Source organism: Heterodontus francisci, chromosome 10, assembly GCF_036365525.1.
Source record: "Heterodontus francisci isolate sHetFra1 chromosome 10, sHetFra1.hap1, whole genome shotgun sequence".
Taxonomy (NCBI): Eukaryota; Metazoa; Chordata; class Chondrichthyes; order Heterodontiformes; family Heterodontidae; genus Heterodontus; species Heterodontus francisci.
In genome coordinates, this window is record NC_090380.1 from 9,501,905 (window position 1) to 9,521,396 (window position 19,492).

Consider the following 19,492-nt stretch of genomic DNA (forward strand, 5'->3'; position numbering starts at 1 on the left):
AGAGCATACAGCATCCTAGGCTTCATTAATAGATGCACAGAGTACAAAAACAAGGAAGTTATGCTAAACGTGTGTAGAACACTGTTTCAGCTTCAACTGGAGTATTGTGTCACTTTAGGAAAGAGAGAGTGCAGAAAAGATTCACAAGAATGGTTCCAGGAATGAGAAACTTCAATTACCTGGACAGACTGGAGATGCTAGGACCTTTTTCTTGGAGAGAGAAGGTTGAGAGGAGATTTGATAGAAGTGTCCAAAGTCATGAGGGGTCTGCACAGAGTAGATAGGGGAATACTGTTCCCATTGATGCAAGGATTGAGAACAAGAGGGCACAGATTTAAGACAATTGGCAAAAGAAGCAATGGCGACATGAGGAAAAGCTTTTTCACGCAGTCAGTGGTTAGGATCTGGAATGCACTGTCTGCGCTGTGGTGGAGGCAGGTTCAATCGAGGCATTCAAAAGGGAATTAGACTGTTATATGAAAAGGAAGAATGTGCCAGGCCAAGGGGAGACGATGGGGCAATTGCACTAGGTAAATTGCTCTTTTGGAGAGCTAGCACAGACACAATGGGCCAAATGGCTTCCTGGGCTGTAACAATTTTGTGACTCTGTGACAGTTTAGTTTTAACATTGAACTTTGTAAATGAATTGCTGGCTCATGAGGGACAGGCAGGATGGTCAGGTAGTGCGAACTGTGACAGCAATCGGTCAGAGGTGAGCTGATCTGCAGGCTGAACCTGACAGTGATGGAAGAAGGCATGGACCCCCGGTTGGGAACCCTGGCACTAAGCCACTTCGCAGGACAATAGACACATTGGAGTGGAACTAGAATCACATGAAGGCCAGACCAGGTAAGGACAGCAGGTTTCCTTCCCTCAGAAATATTAATGAACCAGTTGGATTTTTCTGACAATCCAGTTTTATTGGTACCAGCTTTTTAATCACCAGACTTTTTAAAAACCTGAAGTCATGGTGAGATTTTAATTTGTGTTCTGTGGATTCCTAGTCCAGTAACATGAGCACTACATTGTCATAGCCCCCTGAATCACCACCTGTCACCCTTTGGTTCTGCAGGACATACAGGCAGTCGTCAGCAGTAAGGTGTCTACTATCTTTCTTGGCTGGAATGTGTGTGGAAACTGCCAATATATGTTCCTTTGTGTGCAAAGCTTAAGGAAGAAATGCACTGAATGGTCCCTGTAAAGCGATGCCCATTTAGTGACGGGATTTTGTGAAAGATTCCACACAAAGGATCTCCCCCGCCCCCGGAGAGCAGTGTTTCAGCCACTCGGCGCATGCACCTGCCCGGCTGTGGACAGGCGGAGGGCGCAGGCGTAGAGCCGGCGGAGCGGAAGTCGGTGCAGGAAGGTCAGAGGTCGCGGTTGGGGCTTTAGCAATTTCCGGCGCGAAGCGCAGATGCTGAGACGCTTGGGGGAATCAGAGAGGAGGAAAGAGTTCGAAGAGGTTGCTTTCTTCAGCGGGAGAATCACAGGGCCTCGCACGGTACGTTGCAGCTTCATAGGGGTTACAGTATGGTATCTGCAGACAGATACCGAGAGCATTGGAACCGGGAGGAAGTTGGGGGGGGGGGGAGGGGAGCAGCTCATATAAATAACACCGGTCGACCGTTAAAATCCGCGTAAAATAAAAGCAAAATACTGCTGGAAATCGGAAATAAAAGCAGAAAGTGCTGTAAATATTCAGGCAACATTTGTGGAGAGAGAAACAGAGTTAATGTTTCAGCTCAGTGATCCTTCATCAGAAATGGAATAGGTTTTGAGCAAGTGAAATGGCGGAGAAGAAAAGGGAAGGCCTGTGATAGGCCGGAGGGTGGGAGAGATGAAATGACAGGCATTTGTCCAGTCAGCACGTTAATAAGGTGCTGTTCCTCGAGTTTGCATTGAGCTTCACTGGAACACCACAGCAGACAGAGGACAGAAATGTGAGCGTGAGAGCAAGGCAGTGAGTTAAAATGGCAAGCAACTGGAAGCTTGGGGTAATGCTTGTGGACCATTGTGAACGGCGAATACAGGACACTAAATTGAAAGAAGTACCAGTAAATGGCTGCTTCACCTGTGGTTTTGTTGGTATGCTGCCACCTTAATATGCTTAGTTAGGCTAGCTTAGAGAGATTCCTTCGACTTGAGTACTTAGAACATAAACATTTTTTACATTGTAACTATGTAAAGATTCACACCAGTCTGTATGACTGCTCTGAAGCCATGCTACATTTTAAGTTTCTCTCCTATGTGATTTCTTACATCATGGTAGGAGATATTTATTACAATTTCTCAACATTAACCCTTTCAGACCTTTATATTGCATCCTTTCCCCCAAATCTTTATCCAAATTATATATATATGTGTACACGCATTTTTACGTACTAGCCCATCCCCCCAACTCTCTGCTATCACAATCTGTCAGGAGGCTTCACAACTAGAACAAACAAAGAACAGTACAGCACAGGAACAGGCCATTCGGCCCTCCAAGCCTGCACCGATCTTGATTCCTGCCTAAACTAACACCTTCTGCACTTCCAGGGCCCATATCCCTCTATTCCCTTCCTATTCATGTATTTGTCAAGATGTCTCTTAAACGTCGCTATCGTATCTGCTTCCACCACCTCCCCTGGCAGCAAGTTCCAGGCACACTCCGCCCTCTGTGTAAAAAAAAAACTTGCCTCGCACATCCCCTCTGAACTTTGCCCCTCGCACCTTAAACCTATGTCCCCTAGTAACTGACTCTTCCACCCTGGGAAAAAGCTTCTGACTATCCACTCTGTCCATGCCACTCATAACTTTGTAAACCTCTATCATGTCGCCCCTCCACCTCCGTCGTTCCAGTGAAAACAATCCGAGTTTTTCCAACCTCTCCTCATAGCTAATGCCCTCCAGACCAGGCAACATCCTGGTAAACCTCCTCTGTACCCTCTCCAAAGCCTCCACGTCCTTCTGGTAGTGTGGCGACCAGAATTGCATGCAATATTCTAAGTGTGGCCTAACTAAGGTTCTGTCCAGCTGCAACATGACTTGCCAATTTTTATACTCTGTGCCCCAACCGATGAAGGCAAGCATGCCGTATGCCTTCTTGACTACCTTATCCACCTGCGTTGCCACTTTCAGTGACCTGTGGACCTGTACGCCCAGATCTCTCTGCCTGTCAATACTCCTAAGGGTTCTGCCATTTACTGTATACCTCCCACCTGCATTAGACCTTCCAAAATGCATTACCTCACATTTGTCCGGATTAAACTCCATCTGCCATTTCTCCGCCCAAGTCTCCAACCGATCGATATCCTGCTGTATCCTCTGACAATCCTCATCATTATCCGCAACTCCACCAACCTTTGTGTCGTCCGCAAACTTACTAATCAGACCAGCTACATTTTCCTCCAAATCATTTATGTATACTACAAACAGCAAAGGTCCCAGCACTGATCCCTGCGGAACACCTCCATTCAGAAAAACACCCATCCACTGATACCCTCTGTCTTCTATGACCGAGCCAGTTCTGTATCCATCTTGCCAGCTCACCTCTGATCCCGTGTGACTTCACATTTTGTACCAGTCTGCCATGCGGGACCTTGTCAAAGGCTTTACTAAAGTCCATATAGATAACATCCACTGCCCTTCCTTCATCAATCATCTTCGTCACTTCCTCAAAAAACTCAATCAAATTAGTAAGACACGACCTCCCCTTCACAAAACCATGCTGTCTCTCGCTAATTACTTCGTTTGTTTCCAAATGGGAGTAAATCCTGTCCTGAATAATCCTCTCTAATAGTTTCCCTACCACTGACGTAAGGCTCACCGGCCTATAATTTCCTGGATTATCCTTGCCACCCTTCTTAAACAAAGGAACAACATTGGCTATTCTCCAGTCCTCTGGGACCTCACCTGTAGCCAATGAGGATGCAAAGATTTCTGTCAAGGCCCCAGCAATTTCCTCCCTTGCCTCCCTCAGTATTCTAGGGTAGATCCCATCAGGCCCTGGGGACTTATCTACCTTAATACTTTGTATGACACCCAACACCACCACCTTTTTGATAATGAGATGACTGAGACTATCTGCACTCCCTTCCCTAGGCTCATCATCCACCAAGTCCTTCTCTTTGGTGAATACTGATGCAAGGTACTCATTTAGCACCTCTCCCTGATCGTGGTGTTGTCAGACTCGGAAATCAGTATTCTTTCTCTGAACTCTTGTTTCTTGACTTGGACGGCCTTCATTGAGGTTTGTAGTATCTGGTGCTTTCTGAATTTCAGATTCAACATCTGATTTGTCCAAATGTATGACTGACTTTGATGAATAGAAATAAGATTCCTTCTGTTTCTTATAATACCTTCTGAAGTTTGTACTAAATAAGATCTCTTAATTCTCCTGTCTCTGGACGATTACTGCTTCTCTGCTTTGGTCTCTACCCATACCTTTTGTCCTTCTGTCAACTTCAGTAGGTTCCTGGTATGGTATTTCCTGTTATAATCATAGTCTTGCCTTCTGTAAGACTTTTCTCTGTCTTGAACTCTGATTCTGGATTTGGAACCCTGGAAGTAACCTTTTAGGTTGGAAAGGAAGTTGTGTTCTAAGCTTCCTTCCCGTCAACAGTTCTGATGGTGCAAATCTACATAACAATGGAGTAGTTTAGGAGTGCTGTTTGAAAATCTTGATTTTTCTTTAATAGTGCTTTGATAGTTCTGACTGCTTGCTCAGCTTCTCTGCTAGATTGAAGATATTTAGGGGAGCTTGTAAAATGTACAAATCCAGTTTTCCGTAAAGTGCGTGTAGTTTGACAAATTGTGGTCCGTTATTGGATACTATCCGGTCAGGTATACCATGTGTTGTAAAGATTTCCTGTAACACTTGAATGACTGCTTCAGTTGTCGTTGTGTCCAAATGTTTGACCTTGATCCACTTTGAAAACTAGTCACTGACAATCAGGTAGGATTTTCCATTGAAAATGAATAGCTGCATCACTAGAAGTTCCCACGGTCTGGTTGGGAATTGGCTTGAGATAAGGGGTTCCCTCTGATCCTGTCTGTGCACTGCGCATACCTGGCAATTAGAAATCATTTCTTCTTTATCTTTCGATATTCCTGGCCACCACACGGAGGCCTGAGCCCGTGCTCTACATTTCGTTGTATCCATTTGACCCTGATGTATTTTCTCTAAGATGTCTACCCAGAGTGAGTCTGGAATCATCAACCCCCAATCAGATACCAGTAAATCATCCATAATAGTAAAGTATCTTCTGTGTCTGAAGGAGATTTTCATCCTCTTACCACTGGGACACTGCTGTGACCAGTCTTGTGTGCAATATTGGTGACTTTAGCTGCATTCCTCATCTTGCATCTGAGCATGATTAATTTCTCAGAGCTTTTTCGAACTTGCCAGTCATTGTGATGCAGTGAACTGAGAATATGACTCAACCTCATTAATAAAATTAACATCCTGCTGTGTAGGATGTTCGACAGTAGCTCTGGATAATGCATCTGCTGTCATTTGCAGCTTGCCCTGTGCGTGCACCGTTTCATACATGAATCTCATTAGCTTCAACTGGAAGCTCTGGATTTGCAGAGGCATTCTAGCGAGTTCCTTTTCATCAAGTAAGGAAACTAGGGCTTTGTGGTCTGTCTCAATAACAATCTTTAAACCGATAATATAATCTGAGAACTTCTCACAAGCCCACGTGACTGCAAGAGCATCTTTATGGCGGCATACATCGTCTCAGTGTCAGATAATGCTCATGGTACTTAATGAACTTCCATTTGGGTGTTCTTGGAAAAGGACTGCCCCTATCCCTATAGATGAGATGTCTGCTGTCGGTAGTGAGGGGTTATAGTGCATTAAGATATCCAGCGAAATCAGCATCTGCTTGATCTTTGAAATGATTGCTCATGATGTGTATCTAACACCATGCTCGAACTTTCTTTAATTGTTGTTGCAAAGGCTCAGTAACTTGCGCTAGGTTAGGTAACAATTTGGCCAACTGATTGGCCATACCAAGGAATCGTTGAAGTGGCCAGAAGTGGGAATTCACGACTGGCTCTTGTCTTTTGTCGATCTGCCAGTATACTGCTGACAATGTGTCGTAAAAAAACGGATGGACTTTTTTGAAAACTCGCACTTCTCATTAAGTGTTTGACCTTTGTCTTGCAGATGATTCAAAACTGCTCTAACCCTCAGGTCTTATTCTTTAATGGACTATGAACTAAGATGTCATCTATATAGCATATTGCACCTTTAAGGCCTTGTAGTTTTTAGGAATATTTTCGAAGCTGATGACAAAATCTTCCAAATGGGGTAATGAAGGGTGGCACAGTGGCGCAGTGGTTAGCACTGCAGCCTCACAGCTCCAGCGACCCGGGTTCAATTCTGGGTACTGCCTGTGTGGAGTTTGCAAGTTCTCCGTGTCTGCGTGGGTTTCCTCCGGGTGTTCCGGTTTCCTCCCACATGCCAAAGACTTGCAGGTTGGAAGGTAAATTGGCCATTTAGCAATTGCCCCTAGTATAGGTAGGTGGTAGGGAAATATAGAGACAGGTGGGGATGTGGTAGGAATATGGAATTAGTGTAGGGTTAGTATAAATGGGTGGTTGATGGTCGGCACAGACTGGGTGGGCCGAAGGGCCTGTTTCAGTGCTGTATCTCTAAACTAAACCTTGACTTCTTGTCCAATGGAACTTGCCAAAAGCCACTATTCACATCAAGCTTCATGAAGACGGTACTTTTGGATAACTTTGCCAAGCTTTTGTCCACTGAGGACATGGGATGAACTTCTCGTGCCACAGCCTTAACTTAAGTCTACATAAATGTGAAGATCACCTTTAGGTTTAGGAACTGGAACCATTCCTGAACATCACTCGGTAGGTTCAGTGACAGGAGAATTGACACCCATTTTGGTCCTGTCTTCTCATTGATGTTGGGCTTGCTTCATTAGTAGGTGTGGTATCTTCCTAGACGTGAAGAGCCAAACTGGTTTAGCATCTTTTCGCAAAGTAAAACTATATTCGGTCTTCAGTCTTCCCAGACCAGTAAATAATTTTGGAAAGTCTTTTTGAAAGTGACTCCTCGATTCTTGTTGCTTAACTTCTTCCACTTTCTTTATAAGATGAAGGTCAATACAAGTTCTTCTACTTGAGAGAGAGAGAGAATTCCTGATTCCGTAGAACATACAATGTTTCTAATATCTGCTTTCCCCTGTGCTGGAGTGTTGCCTGTAGCTTTTCCTTGACTTTCAGTTCAACCCCTCCTAGACTGTGTAACTGAGTTTCTGTTGGTTGTAGATAATGTGTTGATAACCACGACTCTTTGTCTGATAAAACCTTTACACTTGCTCCAGTATCCTGTTTAAAATTAGTGATATGTTCGTTGACTTATATCTGCAGGTCAAAATGCCTGATTAGGATCATTGATCTCACCAAGAAAGTTTTTTGACTGCTCTCCTGATGGAGGTTATTTAACTTGGTTGATCACTCTATGCTTGAGGACATTTTCTTTGAACTTATGGGAATAGAGATTTTTCTTTGGCATATTTTCCCAAAATGCCCCATTTTCTTACAGTGGAAGCATTTTGCTTTGTTTGCAGGACACTGTTCGCACCTGTGGGTATTTTTGGCAGCACATCACTGGCAGGGTTTAATGGCATCTTGTGTTTCCCTCCCCATTCCAGTATACTTACTTTTCTGGTGCCTCCTGATTGAGGAATTGTACGGTTTCCCGAAACAAGATCTTTCTTTATCTCTCAGGATTGCTCTTTTGTTCTTCTGGACCTCTGCTTATCTCTCTAACTGAATAGCTTTGTCCAGGGTGAGGTCTTTGTGCAATAAATCTGATAGGGATTCATCAGCAATACCTACTACAATGCAGTCTCTTATTAATTCTGCTTTTATGTTTCCATATTCATATCCTTAAGGTAGTCCATTAAAGGTCATAAAAGCATCAACTGTTTCACCTGGTCTCTGGACCCTTCTGTTAATCTTGCTGTTTCTAGAATCTTATTACTCTGTAGGTTGAAATAACTATCATAGACTTTTAAAACTTCAGATTTGACAGATGTTTCATTAATGTCTTGTCTTGCAATAATATCGTCTGCTATTGCCCCAATGGAATACAGCAATGATATAACTTGCTCTGGTTCAGACTGGCTATCTAATTTAGAAGCTATTCACAGAATTGTTACAGCGCAGAAGGAGGCCTTTTGGCCCATCGTGTCTGCACTAGCGCTCTCAAAGAGCAATTCACTCAGTTCCATTCCCCTGCCTTCTCCCCATAACCCTGCACATTCTTCCTTTTCATATAACTGTCTAATTCCCTTTTGAATGCTTCAATTGAACCTTCCTCCACCACGTTCTCAGGCAGCACATTCCAGACCTTAACCACTTGCTGCGTGAAAATGTTTTTCCTCATGTCACTTTTGATTCCCTTGCCCATTACTTTAAATCTGTGCCCTCTCGTTTTCGATCCTTTCACGAGTGGGAACAGTTTCTCTCTATCTACTCTGTCCAGACCCCTCATGATTTTGAATACCTCTATCAAATCACCTCTCGGCCTTCTCTTCTCCAAGGAAAACAGTCTTACCTTCTCCAATCTATCTTCATAACTGAAATTCCTCATTCCTGGAACCATTCTATTGAATCTTTTCTGCACTCTCTCCAGTGCCTTCACATCTTTCCTAAAGTGCAGCGCCCAGAACTGGATACAGTACTCCAGCTGAGGCCGAACTAGTGTCTTATACAAGTTCAACATAACCTCCTTTCTCTTGTACTCTATGTCCCTGTTAATAAAGCCCAGGATACTGTATGCTTTATTAACCGTTCTCTCAACCTGTCCTGATACCTTCAATGACTTATGCACATATACACCCAGATCCCTCTGCTCCTGCTCCCCCTTCAGAATTGTACCTATATTGTCTCTCCATGTTCTACCAAAATGAATCAGTTCACATTTCTCTGCAGTGAACTTCACATGTTTGCGCACTCCACCAACTTGCCTATGTCCTTTTGGAGTTCTGCTCTATCCTTCTCACAGTTCGTAATGCTTCCAAGTTTTGTATCATCTGCAAACTTTGAAATTGTGCCACGGTCTAGATCAATAATATATATCAGGAAAAGTAAGGATCCCAATACTGATCCCTGGGGAATTCCACTACAAACCTTCCTCCAGCCCGAAAAACATCCATTAATCATTGCTCTTTCTTTCCTGTCACTCAGCCAATTCTGTATCCATGTTGCTACCGTCCCTTTTATTCCCTGTTATTCTGTACCTCAAAAATCTTTTTCGCTAGAATGACCAATTTTGACTTCAATTTGGTCCTTCCAAATCTCTCGAGTATTGTGATTTTAAGATCCATTGCTTTCTAGTTGGTTTACTTTCACTTTTGAAAGTTTCTCTCCAGTATAGGAAGTTTCTCACTCTTTTCAGCCTCGCACTGACTCCCGTTATGGTTCCGAAGAAGGGTCACTGACCCGAAACGTTAACTCTGCTTCTCTTTCCACAGATGCTGCCAGACCTGCTGAGTGATTCCAGCATTTCTTGTTTTTGTCCCGTTATGGTCACTGTTTCTCCCTGTGAAATCTCTCCGCTAGACTTTGGATTTATTCTTCCCGGCCTTACATGCAGTTTTACAGCATTACTGCTATACTCATTTAACTTCCTTCTTTTGGGGAATTGAGTATTTGCAGCCTCGTTTGTTTGTTTTATTCTCGCTCGCTCTGGTCAACACGTGTAATGGCACTGACCACGGATCCACCCTCATTAAGGACTTTCCCGGTGCTGCCTGTCTAGTGCTGTTAGGGACGGATTTTCGTTCCCTCTTTCAGGGTCACTCACCATATCCTCGATCGTTGCTTGGTTCTCTGACTTGAAGCCTGAGATCGCTGGACCGGATTTCCACAAGCTGATACCCTTACTCTCTCTGCCTCGTTCATCCACGGAGAAGCTCTGGAACTTTCCCACAGCCTCTTTCCCTAGTGCTGCAGTTTTGGCGCTTTTTCCAGGTCAGCCCTTTTCAAAATATTTTTTCAAATTCTTCTTCTGGGTGTTGCATGGTAAGAACCATCGTTGTTCACAATCTCACTGCCGATCACCATGTTGTATGTTTAGTTGGCACACTACCACCTTATTTAGTCTAACCTAGAGAGGTTCTTTAGTCTGGAGTAACTAGAACGTTAACCTTTATTCCATTATAACTATGTACAGCTTCACACCAGTCTGTGTAACTCCTCTGAAGCCACGCTGCATCTATCTTCAAGTCTCTCTTACATGTGATCTCTTACATCATCATGGTAAGAGGTGTTTACACTTTCTCAACATTAACCCTTTCAGACCCTAATACTACAACCTGGAAGGGGTGTTTGGGGCCTTGGATAGTGAGGAGAGAGGAGGTAAAAGGGCAGGTATTACACCTCCTGCAATTGCATGGGAAGCTGCCGTGGGTGATGGAGGAATGGACCGGGGTGTTGCAGAGAGAATGGTTCCTTCAGAATTCTGACGGGAGGGGAGGGAAGAAGTGTTTGGTGGAGATATGCTGGAGGTGGTGGAAATGGCACAGACACAATGGGCCAAAGGGCCTGTTTCTGTGCTGTATAACTATGACTCTGGCAGAGGCTGATCCTTTGGATGTGGAGGCTGGTAGGGTGGAAAGTAAGGACAAGGGGAACCCTGTTGCAGTTCTGGGAGGGAGGGGAAGGGGTGAGGGCAGAAGTGCAGGAAATGAATCAGACACGGTCGAGGACCCTGTCAACCACTGGGGGAATCCTCAGTTGAGGAAAAAGGAAGACATATTGGAAGCACTGTTGTGGAAAGCTGCATCATCAGAACAGATGAGATGGAGAAACTGGGAAAATGGAATGGAGTCTTTACAGGAAGCAGGGTGTGAGGAAGTGTAATAAAATAAAAGCAAAATACAGCGGATGCTGGAAATCTGAAATAAAAGAAGTGCTGGAAATGTTCAGCCGGTCAGGCAGCGTCTGTGGAGAGAGTCAGTGACCACTTCTGATCAAAGGTCCAGTTCAATTTCTGGTCAATGGTAACCCCCAGGATGTTGATAGTGATAGTAATGCCATTGAATGTCAAGGGGAGATGGTTAATTCTCTCTCATTGGACATGGTCATTGTCTGGCACTTGAGTGGAGCGAATATTACTTGCCACTTATTCGCCCAAGCCTGAATATCACTGTCTCCCAAATCTGCAATCCTCTCCGTCTACAATACCCAGAGCCCTCGCCATCTTCTGTAGCCTCTCCTGTCCCTGATATCTCCCATATCCCTGCAATTTTTTCTAGTTCAAGTATTTGTCCAAATATCTTTTGTAAGCTCCTATTTCACCACTCTATCAGACATTATTAAACTACTTATCACCCATTCCCAGTTGGAACAGCAGAAACTGCGGATCCCCAGGCCTGTATTTAGAGCAGAAATATTCAAACAGCCTCTTAGCTCCAGGGCAATCACTGGCATTCCTAACCTCCGTCCAGCACATCAGCAGGTTTGGAACAACTACTCACCATTTTCCTTCTCTTTTTAGTTTCCCTTTTTTCTATGTTTGTGAATGATCAGTGTTTCTCTCGGATACTGATTTTGTGGGCTGGTGCTATTTCCCCTGCATTGTTCAGTCCATCGAAAGCAACTCCAATCACGAGCAATTAACAGGGCTCATTCTCCCCACCCATAGCTTCCAGCCATCTTTGCTTTCTGACTGTTATTGGGTCCTGCTTTTGGCAAGTTTTAGAGCAAGAGGGTGTAGATTCTTCAGGATATTCCCACCACTTGCTCTCCCCTCTCTGGAGCTTCCTGTTGCCCCTTACTGGGGTCTAAGTAGTTTGCATCTGAATATTTCATTAGCAATGAGCTCTGGGTTTCTTGCTTTGTGGTCTCAATATCGCAGCCCACATTCTATTGAACGTGCTATCCCCAGACCCATCGATAATCCAAACTGGACAGTGTGTTCTTGCCATCCAGAGCATGGGGGAGAAGTGTTGGGAGAGAGAATGGTCATGAATATCACAAATAACATTTTATTGTTGGATCTAAAGAGTGAAAGATTGTATTAAAAATGTTGTTGACAGTTTAGTTTTAACATTGAACTTTGTAAATGAATTGCTGGCTCATGAGGGACAGGCAGGATGGTCAGGTAGTGCGAACTGTGACAGCAATCGGTCAGAGGTGAGCTGATCTGCAGGCTGAACCTGACAGTGATGGAAGAAGGCATGGACCCCCAGTTGGGAACCCTGGCACTAAGCCACTTCGCAGGACAATAGACACATTGGAGTGGAACTAGAATCACATGAAGGCCAGACCAGGTAAGGACAGCAGGTTTCCTTCCCTCAGAAATATTAATGAACCAGTTGGATTTTTCTGACAATCCAGTTTTATTGGTACCAGCTTTTTAATCACCAGACTTTTTAAAAACCTGAAGTCATGGTGAGATTTTAATTTGTGTTCTGTGGATTCCTAATCCAGTAACATGAGCACTACATTGTCATAGCCCCCTGAATCACCACCTGTCACCCTTTGGTTCTGCAGGACATACAGGCAGTCGTCAGCAGTAAGGTGTCTACTATCTTTCTTGGCTGGAATGTGTGTGGAAACTGCCAATATATGTTCCTTTGTGTGCAAAGCTTAAGGAAGAAATGCACTGAATGGTCCCTGTAAAGCGATGCCCATTTAGTGACGGGATTTTGTGAAAGATTCCACACAAAGGATCTCCCCCGCCCCCGGAGAGCAGTGTTTCAGCCACTCGGCGCATGCACCTGCCCGGCTGTGGACAGGCGGAGGGCGCAGGCGTAGAGCCGGCGGAGCCGGAAGTCGGTGCAGGAAGGTCAGAGGTCGCGGTTGGGGCTTGAGCAATTTCCGGCGCGAAGCGCAGATGCTGAGACGCTTGGGGGAATCAGAGAGGAGGAAAGAGTTCGAAGAGGTTGCTTTCTTCAGCGGGAGAATCACAGGGCCTCGCACGGTACGTTGCAGCTTCATAGGGGTTACAGTATGGTATCTGCAGACAGATACCGAGAGCATTGTAACCGGGAGGAAGTGGGGGGCGGGGGGGGGGGAGGAGGAGGCGAGCAGTTCATATAAATAACTTGGGGCGACCGTTAAATCCGTGCCTTTCGTCAACGGTCCACCTGGCGACTGCGTCTGCGCGGCAGCCCGAGCTGTCCTTGGCCGTGCGCCTGCGCGACCCTGGCTCCGCCCCCTGCAGAAGCTGCGAGGCCAATATCTCAATCTCTGCGCTCAAAGTGCCTACTGAGTTGAACTTACCTCTGGCCTGAAGCCAGTGTGCTCGCTGCTGACCTCAAAGAATCTGCCCACAAAGATCCTGCGGCAAGACTTTCCTCTTTGTCCACAGCTGTTTAACCCTGGCACCATATGGGATTACAATAAAAGCAAAATACTGCGGATGCTGGAAATTTGAAATAAAAACAAGAAATGCTGGAATCACTCAGCAGGTCTGGCAGCATCTGTGGAAAGAGAAGCAGAGTTAACGTTTCGGGTCAGTGACCCACTTTCCTGTTAATGCCTTTGCTTTGTGGGACATTTAAATGTCATTCAATGTTTGTCACCTTTTTACAACTTCTCAGAGTTAGGGCTTTAAACTGGCTAACTGTTTAGAACATAGGAACAGGAAGAGGCCATGCAGCTCATTGAGCCTGCCCCGCCATCCAATACAATCATGGCTAATCTTCCACTTCAATGCCTTTTTCCCCACAGTATCCTCATATCCCCTTATGTCATTTCTATTTAGAAATCTGTTAGTCTCTGCTTTAAACATACTCAATGATTGAGCTTCCATAACCCTTTGGGGTAGAGAATTCCAAAGATTCACAACCCTCTGATTAAAGAAACTTTTCCTCATCTCGGTCCTAAATGTCTTCCCCCTTATTTTGAAATTGTGTCCCCTGGTTCTAGACTCCCTAACCAGGGGAAACATCTTAGCTGCATCTACTCTGTTTATCCAGTTTAAGTATTTTGTCAGTTTCAATGAGATCACCTCTTATTCTTTGAAACTCTAAAGAAAACAGGCCCAGTTTCCCCAGTCTCTCTTCATAGGACAGTCCCGCCATCCCGGGAACAAGTCTGGTGAACCTTCGTTGCATTCCCTGTATGGCAAGAATATCCTTCAACAGGGTAAGGGGACCAAAACTGCACACAGTACTCCAGGTGCAGTCCAACCAAAGTTCTACACAATTGAAGCAAGACTTCACTACTCCTGTACTCAAGTCCTCTTGTGATAAAGGCTATCATACCATTAGCCATCCTGATTCCTGATTGCTTGCTGCATCTGCATGTTAGCTTTCAGTGACCGATTGACAAGGGCACCCAGGTCCCTTTGCACATCTACACTTTCTAATCTCTTACCATTTAAGAAATACTCTGCACATCTGTTCCTCCTACCAAAGTGGATATCCTTACATTTTTCCACATTATATTCCATCTGCCATGTTCTTGCCAACTCACTAACTCTGTCCAAATATTCTTGAAGCTGCTTTGAATCTTCCTCACAACACACATTCCCACCTAGTTTTGTGTCATCTGCGAACTTGGAAATACTGCATTTGGTCTCAACATCCAAATCATTGATATGTATTGTGAACAGCTGGGACCCAGGCACTGATCCCTGCGGTACCCCACTAGTCACAGCCTGCCAACCCATTTATTCCTACTTTCTGCTTTTTGCCTGTTAACCAATCTTAATTCATGCCAATATATTACCTCCTATCCCATGTGCTTTAATTTTGCGAAGCAACCTTCTGTGGGGGACTTTATCAAAAGCGTTCTGAAAATCCAAGTATACCACGTCCACCAACTCCCCTTTATCAATTCTGTTAGTAAGATCCTCAAATAAAACTCCACAACAGGTTCGCCAAACATGATTTCCTATTCATAAATCCATGTTGACTATGCCCAATCAGATCATTATGATCCAAGTGTCCATTTACCACATCTTTTAGAATAGATTCTAGCATTTTCCCAATGACTGATGTAAGGTCTGTAATTTCCTGTTTTCTCTCTCCCTCCCTTCTTAAATAGTGGGGTAACATTTGCAGGAATTGCTCCAGAATCTATAGAATTTTGGAAGATGATCACCAATGCATCCGCTATCTCCATAGCTACTACTTTTAACACTGGGATGTAAAATATCAGATCCTGGGGACTTATCAACCTTCAGCCCCATTAATTTCCTTCAATTCTTCATTCTCCCTAATCCCTTGGATCTCTAATTCTGGGGAGATTTCTTGTATCTTCCTCAGTGAAGACAGACGCAAAGTAATCATTTGGCTTCTCTGCCATTTCTCTCTTCCTCATAAATTATCCTGACTCTGCCTGTAATGGACCCACATTTGTCTTAGCCAAGCGTTTTCTTTTTTTACATACCTATAGAAGCTTTTACAGTTTGTTTTTATATTTTTTGCTCACTTACATTCATATTTTGTTCTCCCTGTCTTTATCAGTTTCATCATCGTCCTTTGCTGTATTCGATAAATCCTCCTATTCCGATGCTCACTGGCACGTGGCATTGGGAGTAATCCTGAGATTTCTGCTTTGGAGGTCCTGCTTTTTAATTTCCTTCCTAACTCCCTAAAATCTGCTTTCAGGACCTCATCCATCTTCCTATCTATGCTGCTGCTCCATGACATCCTTGACCCTGACACCAGCGAGGCAACACAGCATCCTAGAGTCACGAGTACTACCACAGAATGCCTGTCTGATCTCCTGACTTGAATCCCCTATCGCTATTGCTCTTCCACTCTTCTTCCTCCCCTCCTGTGCAGCTGAGCCATGGACTTTGCTTTATTTCTGTGACAAGGGTCAGCATTCCTGACTGCTGTTACTGCTCCCTTTTGAACAGACTCATGAAAGTGGCACTGGATTTCCTGAGTATCATCAATCAATCGATAGTTCCACAAGTGTTTCAGTGCTGTATCTCTAATCTAAGTGTCTCTTTAAGGAGGCACAACTAATAGCAACTGAAAGCTATAATTCAAATGATAAAGTTTAGTGTCAATCAAACATTCTCTACCTTTGGTGTCCTCCAGTCATGGTAGGCTGATGGATTTTGTGATTCTGTTTATAACAACAAAATGGCAAGTGAGGAGATCTCACATGTAAAGAGTTTCTTACTGAGAGGCAGTGTGTTAGCTGCTGCCTGCAGTATGGTTTTTCATTCTGTTTGCACTTTGCATTCAGTCCAGCAGTGTGCTAATACAAGTTTGGAATCCTTTTCCATTTCTCTTTTTAATGAGTTAACTAAAACTCTGAAGGGCTGCAAATCTGTAGAATTAGATTAGATTAGATATACAGCACTGAAACAGGCCCTTCGGCCCACTGAGTCTGTGCCGAACATCAACCACCCATTTATACTAATCCCATATTCCTACCAAACATCCCCACCTGTCCCTATATTTCCCTACCTATACTAGTGACAATTTATAATGGCCAATTTACCTATCAACCTGCAAGTCTTTTGGCTTGTGGGAGGAAACCGGAGCACCCGGAGAAAACCCACGCAGACACAGGGAGAACTTGCAAACTCCACACAGGCAGTACCCGGAATCGAACCCAGGTCCCTGGAGCTGTGAGGCTGCGGTGCTAACCACTGCGCCACTGTGCCGCCCTATGTTATATGTAACTACATGTCTTAACTCCATTTTCATCAAAGTACCCTCTACCTTCTAGATACAAGTCCCAGTTATGTGCCACATGTGGGGCACAGTAGCATAGTGTTTGTGTTACAGGACAAATGATCCAGAGACATGATTTCAAATTTCCATTATAGCAGCTGGGAATTCTTAATTAGTTACTAAACCTAGATTAAAAGGCTTGTCTCATTAATGATGATCAGGAAACTACCGGATTGTCATAAAACCCCATCTGTCCGTTAGGGGAGAAAATCTGCTGTCTTTACCTGATCTGGCCTACATGGTTGACTCTTAACTGCTCTCTGAAATGAAGTAGCAAGCCACTCGGTTGCACCAAACCGCTGTGACAAAGCATAAGAATAAAACTGGAATGATCCACACAGCATTGACAGAAGCTTCAAAATTTGCAACCTTTACCACCTGGAAAGAAAATGGCAAATGTGCATGGGAACAGAACCTGCTAGTTTCCTTCCAAGCCCCACACACTATCCTAACTTGGAACTATGTTGCCATTCCTTCACTGTGGCTGGGTCAGAATCCTGGAACTCTCCCTCACAGCGCTGTGGGTATACTGACACCACACAGAATGCAACGGTTCAAGAAGGCAGCTCACCACCACCTTCTCGAGGACAAATAGGGATTTTGCGGATGACTAAATAACATTTAACCTGAAGCCTGTCAAATAACGAATGTTCTATTCCTTCAGGAAATACAGCATTCAAAGAAAATGTAATCTGAATGAAAATCTTCACTTGGCACAGTTAATTCTTTTTTGTGCCAATTTGTGTGCTTGTGGGTTTGGGTAGCACTGGGAAATGCAATACATGCCACTAGGGTCAGAATCAAGAATGCCAAAGTCATGTAGAATGTGCTGAGTGCAGAAAAAAAATTATTCTTGCTCTGCTTAAGCAACTTGAATATAATTCTTTTTCGATTCCTTTGAGCACTGGGCCTAAAGAAACTAATTGAGGTTGCCCAAAGCCTCACCTTCAGACCATCGAAGCAGTGGACTATCACCCTCACTGTTAGGGCTGGCTGGAATTCAGGATTGCATGAACAAAAGGACTATGCTAACTCCCTGTTCAGATGTTTCATTTTATATACTTGGATTTGAGCTCTGAAATTATACTGGAGCAAAAGTCGTTAATGTTAGTTGATAAATATTTATCACCATCTGCACATCCATTTGTAATTGGACACTGATGACTGGAATTTTGATTTGTTTTTCCCCTACTTTCCACTAGGGGCATTATGTAACACACTCTCCGACAACATAGCTGAGATTAGAAGCTCCAGACAGGAGTTCCAGTAGTTCCCAGAGTCAAGCAGATGATGTTGCATATTTTTTTGAATACGTTGACATGGTCTGTAGCATGTAACAGAGTTAAAATCATGTAAAAGGCTTAAATGCCTGTTGAACCGGGTGATGGTTAAAACAGTAGCCTTTCATGTCGAGCACTGGCTTTGAATGCAGCCAGAAGTACCTAGATGCAAGTTTTCAATTCTCTGCTGGTGATGATGCATAGATGTCGAAAGAACACTGGCAGTCACAACTCTAGTCTCAATACAAAACAGTCCATTATTTGGTAATACATTTCCAGTGTCATGGGAGTTATAAAAAGTACCTGATACAAGGGGATGCTGTTCTGAAACTGGGGATATGGCACAATGCTAGGCAAGAGTTGCCAGAGCTTTGTCCATATCTGGTCTGAGAGTCGATAATCCCAGCAAAAGATTATAAGTGTAGGAATGCTTTCTGTTCTATACAAGCAACACTCCTTTCAGAGTGCAAAATGTGGAGGGAAATTTCTTTCATAGAGTCGTACAGCATAGAAACAGGCCCTTCGGCCCACCGCATCCATGCCGATAGGGGGGGGGTGCAGGGGAAGGGGGTGCGGGGTGAAGATGGTGCGAGGGGGGGGGCGGGCTGGGACGGGGTTGTGAGGGGGTGAGCTGAGAGGGTGGAGCAGGGAAGGGGACGGGGGTGGGGGGGGGGGGGTGGAAGGGGGGTAAAGGGGGGGGGAGGGGGGGTGGAATCTGGTGCAGGTAATAAGCCATTTCCTCAGTGCCCACCATCGACGTCCGGAAAGCTCATCCACGTCCTTCGGGAGGTGAAGCATCATTTGGCAGACTTAGAGGTGATTACATTTGCTAAGGGTTTTTTTTGTTGCAGTGGTTTAAATAAAGGCATGCAGCATTATGATGCCTATCTATGCTAATCCCATCTGCCTGCATTAATTCCATATCCCTCTATGCCTTGCTCATTCAAGTACCTGTCCAGATGCCTCTTAAATGTTGCTACTGTTACTGCCTCCACCACCTCCTCAGGCAGCTCATTCCAGATACCCACTATTCTTTGTATGAAGAATTTACCCCTTTGATCCCCTTTAAACCTCCTCCCTCTCACCTTAAATCTATGCCCTCTAGTTTTAGTCACCCCTACCATGGGAGAGAGACTCTGGCTATCTACCCTATCTATTCCTGTCATAATTTTATATACCTCTATCATGTCCCCTCTCAGCCTCTTTCGCTCCAGGGAAAACAGACCCAGCCTATCCAATCTCTCTTTATAACTCAAGCCCTCCAAACCAGGCAACATCCTTGTGAATCTTTTCTGCACCCTCTCTAGCTTAATCACATCTTTCCTGTAGTGCGGCAACCAGAACTTCACACAGTACTCCAAATGCGGCCTAACCAACGTCATGTACCACTAACATGACGTCCCAACTCTTGTACTCAATGTGCCTCGGCCAATGAAGGCAAGCGTGCCATACACCTTCTTCACAACCCTGTCTACCTGTGTTGCCACTTTCAGGGAATTATGTACTTGCACCCCAAGGTCTCTCTGCTCAACAACACTCCCC

The 19,492-nt window shown here is 44.5% G+C and overlaps 1 protein-coding gene across 2 annotated transcripts in view; it reads left to right on the forward strand.

Annotated features, from left to right (window-relative positions):
* Window positions 1-12,796: 12,796 nt before the first annotated feature.
* LOC137374284 (BCLAF1 and THRAP3 family member 3-like) overlaps window positions 12,797-19,492 on the forward strand; it is a 70,614-nt gene continuing 63,918 nt past the window's right edge. Inside the window, exon 1 of one of the 2 annotated variants that reach the window (XM_068040089.1) lies at window positions 12,797-12,946. The gene's annotated coding sequence lies outside the window, so the exon portion shown is untranslated. The remainder of the gene's footprint in view (window positions 12,947-19,492) is intronic. The other variant, XM_068040088.1, reaches the window with a different exon arrangement.